Source organism: Balearica regulorum, chromosome 4 (genome assembly GCF_011004875.1).
Source record: "Balearica regulorum gibbericeps isolate bBalReg1 chromosome 4, bBalReg1.pri, whole genome shotgun sequence".
In the NCBI taxonomy this organism is placed as follows: Eukaryota; Metazoa; Chordata; class Aves; order Gruiformes; family Gruidae; genus Balearica; species Balearica regulorum.
In genome coordinates, this window is record NC_046187.1 from 12,845,410 (window position 1) to 12,853,373 (window position 7,964).

A 7,964-nucleotide genomic window follows, 5' to 3' on the forward strand; every position below is an offset into this window, starting at 1 on the left:
AACCACCCACTGCTCTACTGGTCGGACTCCTGTTCTTTACACATTTGAACCGGATATTTCTTTCTGCTACATCTTTGGGGCATCAGCTTCCTTTCCTGAGGAAATAAGATCTGTCAGGGGTCTTTAGGCTCTGGAATCTGACTGGCTTTTGTAGGTTACATACAAATCACAGCTTTCCAGGACACATAACATGGGCGGTTATTTTCCCCAGGGATGGCACAAACATCTCCTTGACAATAAAAGTAACCCTAAAAAAAAAAAATCAGGGCTGTGCCCTGAAGCATGGAAACATTGGAGATTCTTTCCTTCCAAAAACGTGTCAGGCGATATTAATAATAGATGGTGCTACCAGCAGCCTCTTCTGTAAGTGGCTGCTACTGAGGTATAAACTTAAACTTAGCTATCGCTTGGTAATAAAGCACACGTCATAGCAAAACTGAGGTCTTACCACATGCTAAGCCTGCTGCGTGTAAGGCATACGCTCAGATGTCATTAGTTACAGAATTTGCTACTAGCTTACATTAAGCAATATGAAATTTCAGTTATCTATCATCTGCTCTTTAAAAAATGAGAGGTATCACTTTTACATCTTTTGTTTATCTTTAAAAGGAAGTATCAAACTACATGGGGAAAAGTCATTTAACAATATAGTTGACATCCATGCTGCTAGAAATTATAGTGTTCAGTGTTTGCACATTAGAAAATGTAATTATTTTCATTTTCTAGCATACAAATTGTATCAACAAAGGTGTAAAGTTAAAATTTCGTAGACAGTGGATGATGGAAGTTCACATTTTATAGGCCTTGGGCTTAGATCAGAGATAGCAGTTAACAATCTAAAATAAATGAAAGAAAAGAACAAGTCAAGAAAAAGAGGAGGATATTGGGAGGAAAAGATTAAAGGGTTCCTGGCAAAAATTGCCCTGTTATAGACTGGAAATAAGTCTAGCTGCATGGGAGCTTTAGCCCTCGATACCAGTTCTTTTGCAGCCTGGCAGTCCTAAGTGCTGTCAGCTTCGTCTTTAGTGCTTAATTAGTCCTGACTTGACGTGCTCACTCTTTTCATTATTCTTTTCTTCTTCTTCTTCTTCCGATGAGTCCAAGTTAAAATTCAGAAAAAGAAGAAAACCTCTTGCCATGATCCTTTTCACAGAGAAGAGGGGACAGCTTCTTTCAAAACACAGGCCCACTGCCAGCTGAACAAAAGCCACATAAACCAAAGCTGCTTTGTACATCTCAGTAGCTCCTTCCTGGTGTCACTGGGCATGAGGTGACACGGCCACCACCTAGAGGTGCTCTAAAGATAGAGGCCCCTTCTCTAATGCTGATGTTCCTTTTCCTGCCACCTCTGGCAGTCCTCTGTTAACTCCATTTTTCTCCACTTTCTGTTTGGATTCTATGGGACAAATGTTTCCACATCCTTTAATCTAGTTTATTTATGTGACTCCCACTTCTCACTTTTTCTTCTGATGAGCCGAGCTGTGCAGCCATTTTCAGTGGAAGTTCAGCAGCACCTCTCTGGCAGGAGCAGTGGCAAGTGCTCTCTGAGCCTAGACACCTGTGCTTCTCTGCAGAGAAAAACAGCACTGGTTTGAGGTAATCACAACGGCATCTTCATTTCTTGCTCTGCTGCTGCTTCTTTTTGTTTGTTTTGGTTTTTGTATTTTTTTAGTGAAACTAGATTCTCTTCATGTGGTAAATTGTATTTCTCTTAGGAACTGCTCTTGTTGGTTTACCTTGAGCTAGTTGGAATGCTATCCTGAAAAATATTAAACTTCAAAATGAAAAAAAGCAGGGCTACTGAGGGATTTGAATCAGTTCAGCTGGATGATTTTTGAAGTTATACAAGTGATGCAGCTATTAAAAAACCCAAATTAAAAAAGAATAGCAGCCCTTTTCACCCACTCATGAGGTAGACCTGCAGTGAATTCAAAACTTGTATTGCTGGGATACTGCTGTGTGATAACGTGGGGTCAGCAGTTCAACAGATGCAATGTGGACCACAGCTTTCTCTGTGCTAAAGGGGCAGAGAAGCTTTTTAAACATTGGTCCTCAAAAGACTGTAGCCTATCTAATTCCATATGCTGAGCTTACTGCCTTTGGTTGTTTAGATGAAAGGGGAAAGTTACACTGACTCAGACCCAAAAGTATGACCCAGAAGAAATGACCAAGAAATGACCCAGAAGAAATCAGGGAATGAGGGTCCCACGACCCTTCTGTCAGTCAGTCCATTCTGTAAATCATTATTAATGAAGTAGCAGTAACTCTACAGGTGTAATTAGGGTTTTTTTCCTTCCTAGGATAGTCTGTATGTTCTGCAAGTCTACTTTGTTAAAGCTCTAGAGAGAGAGCAATGGTAAAAAAGTATTGATAACTTCCAAAATAAAAGGATCAATATTTGTTTTCTTTTTTTCTTTTTTACGTGAACTTTTAATAGACTCCATATTGTGCTTATAGAGTCATATAAAAGCATCCCATTTTTGCTGTGCAGTGTTCCAACATCACTAAATTAAGCTACATCTTAAGCCTAAGGAAACAATCTTTATTGAGACCTAGCTATCTGTGAGTCCATCTATCTCTCTATCATCCTTTTGCTTTGCCATTGTTTGCCAATTCCAGCTCAATTTTATGAAAAGCTAGGGATCTCAAAGATAACTTCCTACAAGTTCAAGAACGCAAGTGCCAGAGCAGATGATACCAACACCAGTGCGTGTCCCCGCCGGAAGGTGGCTATTGTTTACACTGACCTACAGCAGCCAGCTGATGTATTGATATACATACAGCTGTGTACCAGCTACAGCAATGCTATTTCTTAGCTGACTGCTTTTCTCCCTCGCTAAAAAAGAAGGCATTTGAGGTATATGGAGAGGTAGTGGAAAACTGGTAGCACTGCAGTGTTAGAAGACACAAGGAAGGCCTGATGGGGCAGCAAAAGGATCACATTGAGTACAGAGGATACAGCTGGGATTACAGAGATAAAGATGACCAGGGAACTTCCATATAGACCCAAACCCATGGTAAACCAAGCATTACAGTAGAGCTTGCTTTATATATAGCTGTGGGAAATGCAAAGCTGTGAGAAATGCATTAAAAGCGCTTAAAAGGCATCCTAGTGGAAGCCCTGCTTCATCCCAGATACATACCATGTTACTATTTCATTGTAAACCTATAAACTCAGCATTTTCAAGGAAGCTCTAAGCATAAAATTATCCAAAATAAGGAGTCTGTAGAAATCAAAACCCAAAATCCAATCCCTATGCTTGCTAAAACTAAGAGTCAGATTCTAGGATGTTCATTGTCAGCCTGCTACAAGGGATGTTACTGGCTGCTGCTTTACACATTACTGAAGCTGCCTCTGCCAGCAGGAAGGAAATTGCTGATGGGCTGTTTGGGATGGATATTTTGTTGTACATATTTGTCCCAAAAGCAGTCACTTCACTAGCACAACTCTGAAGCATTTGAACAGTCTTGCTTTTACGTAAGATGACCTCTAAGATCCTACTAAGCCCTCATAGGAAAAAAAGTATGGCATTGTGAGCTCAGAGCTCAAAGGCTATTGCTGGTGGTAAAACATCGCTCAGAATGGGAGAAGCAGGAGTAGTCTGGACAGCATCGTATCCTTGAGTCGCTGTACCCCACTACAGAGCGGGCACAAAAGTCAGGAGAATGGTTCCTCATCTATCCTGCTGATGGGTTTGGCTGTTTGGTTTGGTTTTTTTGCAGTGAACCAAGTTGGATAGTTCCAAAATGGAGAAGGCTATTTCAACACTCTACTTTAGTACCAGTCCCAGGCAACTGCAGGTAGCAACGCCACAAGTGCTGAATCCAGAAGGAGCCACTAGATATCTATTTCACATATGACAAAGCAACAAATGTTTCCCCAAGCCCTATAATACTTTGCAGGAAAAGTATGCAAATATGACAGGCAAGTCGTGGTGGATGGCACCAGTGCTTTCAGTCCCTGCCACTGCAAGGTGCTGGTCAAACTATCAGTCAATCCTAGAAAGCAAATCAGTATTCACACTTTACAGGGACAGGCATCCCATCTCCTGCAGCCACTCCTGCCGGCAGGGCAGGGGGAAAAACACCTTCCTGACCCCAGGCTGGGCATTGGGTTAACTTGGCACAGGCAAAGCTCACCAGCTTTTTGGAGCTATTTTTGCAGAGATATGGGACCTAATTTGAGGTATATAGATCTGATGATTGACATATTTCTATTGCCAAGCATAAATATCAGATAAATAAAGGTTTTCTCTGTGAAGAATTCCAGATCTGACAGTTTTAAGGCAACAGACTTCTTGTTGCCCCTGAATGCAAGGTTTCTGTGCTATGAAGACACATGGCTAGTGCCAGCTTAACTCAAACTTCCTATCTACCCCTTGGTTTTATTCATGCTGTAGGCTACTAAAGCAGCTTATATTTTTACAGTAAAGTCCTTTAAATTGCATGTCTAATCTTAATCTTTTCTGAATTCATTCTATTTCCTTTATAGTTTCCCCTTAATGGCATCCAAGTTAGAGGAAAATAAAATAAAATAAAGCCTCAAAGCAAAAAACAAACACACACTCTTCTTTCCTTAAAACTGCGATGCTACTTTGCTTCTGAAGTAGGTAAGCAAAAGAAGCAGCTTCTGATCCTAAGCATTGCAGGGGTTGTAACGCCACTAATTACATGGGAGTTATGCGATTAGAGCAGGGGAGCAATGCAATGCTGAAACAAGCCTGTCAGGGGCAGGATTTTACCCTTGAATAAACTTGAGTTGCTTTAAAGAAAGAAGGAATTACACGGCTATAAAGGAGGAAAGTCTGTAGCAGTTTGTTCCTGTATGTTAGATACATTCTAAAAATATAGCAGTTGCAGTATTTTAGAAAAGAGAGAAAAGAGAATCTAAGTTAGAATAAGAGTTAAAGAGGACTTTACCTCATTTTCTCTCAAAAAATAAATGGGACGTACATGACATTGATTTTCTTAATTTAGACATGGCAGAAAACAGACCTTTCTGATACAGGAAAACCCTTTGGGAACTGTGGTGTTTTGTGAGAAGAAATTTCTTTTTGAGACTATCTAGTTTGTTTTCAACGGTTTTGCTTTAAATAAAAATTTAAAAAATAATTGTGCTCAAAGACAAATTTATCTTTCATACCATATTATTTCAGCATTGGAAACTACTTTTCATTTAGGAACATCCAAGCTCTGCAATTAGTAAATGTTTTCATGTGGATGGTGCCCAAGTGAGGATGTCTCAGAACTGGTATAGAAGACAAGATTGTGAGAAGAGACATTCTGAAAGCAAATGGGCAGGGGGTGGAAATCAAGCCATTAAGGTTTTTCTCATAAAGTAACAACTTTAAACACTTCAAAGTCCTTTTTTTCTTTATAAGCAGGACTGGACACTTTGTGTAACCTGCTCCTACTGCTGATAGTTGTAGTAAGTGAAAAGGGGCAAGACTGCAGTGATTCTGATTTTATAGAGCTTCATTAATCACTTAAATGGAAACAAAGACATTCACATCCAGCCTCATTGTGTTCCCATTGGCAAGAACTGTCAAGCCTTGAACAGTTGTTCCAGATTTCGCTCGTCTCTTACTATAACAGCCTCAGCACCAAATACTTTGCATTGGTAACTAGTCATTTACTACAACAGTGGAATGAAAAGGATCTGTACGATTAGGATTTTCTCCAAACCACAATTAAACTTCAAAAAAAAAAAAAAAATCAAGCCAATTTTCTGCAGTAAAAAGGCATACATTATTCATTTCTTCCTGTATTGTTCAGCTCCAGGTTTTGGGGATGGGAGATTCTTTCTCTGTTCTAGGTTTTAGTAATCATACTGCTTTTGATTTAGTGCCCTCTTCTGCTTGATAATGCGAGCGCATGTTGCCCAATGGTTAATTATTCTCAAGCAGCCCTCACTGGAGAAGAGCATTTCCCAGTAACAACTAAGGAAGTAGCCTTATGCAGAAGAAAGAAGCCAGGAACAAAAAAAAATATAAAATCACATTATGGGAAGGTGATCAATGAATCTCCACAGACCTCAGCAATTTAATTTAATTACAGAGAGGGAAAGAGAAAGAAGAAATATGATCTTGATACATATTACTGTCTCTCCTCTTCCACTTATTCTCTATATTTTCCCTTTTAATTTAATTTGTTTGCATACTGCAGGCAACGCCAAACTGAGAAGACAAAGTACAGGCAGCTGAACATCCTGAGACAAAGCACAGAAACTATAGCAATGTGTAACACTTTTCCTAGGGTGCAAGCAGAGCTCACACACGTATCTTTTGAGAGATCATTAAGTCACGGAGGTTTAAAATAAGGAAAGCTACTTATCACTAACAAACAAGATTTTTAGGTAATTAGGAGACACTGAACTTGCACATGAAGCTGATACAAAATAATTAACAGATCACATGAAGAAGAGTCTTCTAGTCCATGAAGCTTCCCATTTGTTTGATGTTCAACAATTGCAAAGAGCCTTTCCGAGCCTGCTAAAGCCATCATTTGGGTTTGGTAACATGTCTAGATGAAGGAGGGAACATTTGCAGATAGCCACATCACTAAGTAAATCATACCATTTCAACAACCTGTCTGATTACCTGTAGTTCAAGTGAATGGCAGGAACAACTCCAGCACAGAACCCTCCAGTTTTAGCCCTTCTTCCCATCCCAATGAAGTTGGAGGAGGCACCATTTCCCACAGCATCCCAAACAGAGGAGTAAAGACCAGAATGCAGGAGAATCCAGTGACCCATGATGACATTTGATGCCTGGTGCTCTGGGATAGGCTTTATTTCCATCATGGTGTGCACCTTCCATCTTCTGCAGTGGACGAGCAGGGCAAGAGCAAAGCACACAACCAAGAAATACCTTTCCTGAGAGTAGAACTGTCTGTGTGCCAAGGTGGGGGGGGGGGGGGGGCAGCACTCTGCAGAAATGAGCTAATCCCTGGGCAGCAGAGCGAGCAACGTTAACTCCTATGTCCTTTCACATTGCCTTCTGTCCCTGCATGTCTCTCCCCCCTCCAAACCTACCTGTGCCCCCCTGAGCTCTCCTCCTGCAGTGCTGCTGGCTCAGCCTTTCACTCCTAACCACCAGCAGAGAGGAAACAGCATCTGCAGATTACAGCCACCAAACTGCTAATGAGTTCCATCATATATGTGTATTTGCTCATCTGCTGGCAAACACCACAAAATAAGCTACTGATGTCCTCAGCTGGCAGGAACTTTGTGTCCTTCCTACCTTTCTGGTAAAACAGAAGCTGGGGTTGGCTAGTTAGCTCAAAATTTTTGAAGGAGAGGAAAGGAGAGACACCAACAGGTGGGGAAAAAAAGCACAGCCTCAGTTCTTGGCTTGGTTTGGGTTTGCTGGGGTTTTGTGGGTTGGTGTTTTTTTTCAGAAAAAGAGATGAAAAATTAGTGTTTTATCACATCATCAGAGCTTGCCACACAGGCACATGAAATTTTGGTTAAAGTGTTTCATTCTCAGATTTTCCAAATTCCGAGTACCAAATTGCAGTTTGAATGATATTTTTAAGTAGTTGTTTTCTGTGTTTAAGAAGCAAATGAAAATAAAATTTAAATTCTATATTGGCATCAACATGGGCAAAGAGTAAACTGGAACTGTTAGATGGACTTCATCTGCCTCCAGCATTTCGGCCAAGTGAACTGCTGCTGGCAGCAACAGGCTGTCATCCTTCACGTGAACTAGCGCTAGAGGGAGGTGAAATGCTTTGCCAGCTGGTTTCACAGATACTTGCTGACTGCAGAGGAGCAGTTTGGACAAATTTGGGAATCTCAAGTTTTACTCTGAGCTTTGAAGTGTATTGTCAAGAACAAACCTTTTCCCCATCTCCTTTAGTCTTGCATTATGTCTGCTCTCTGCTGCAACCTTGTTCTCCTTAATGAGCCCACACTCTTTCACCATGACACCACACTATCACAGCCTTTGGGTTGCCAATCAAAA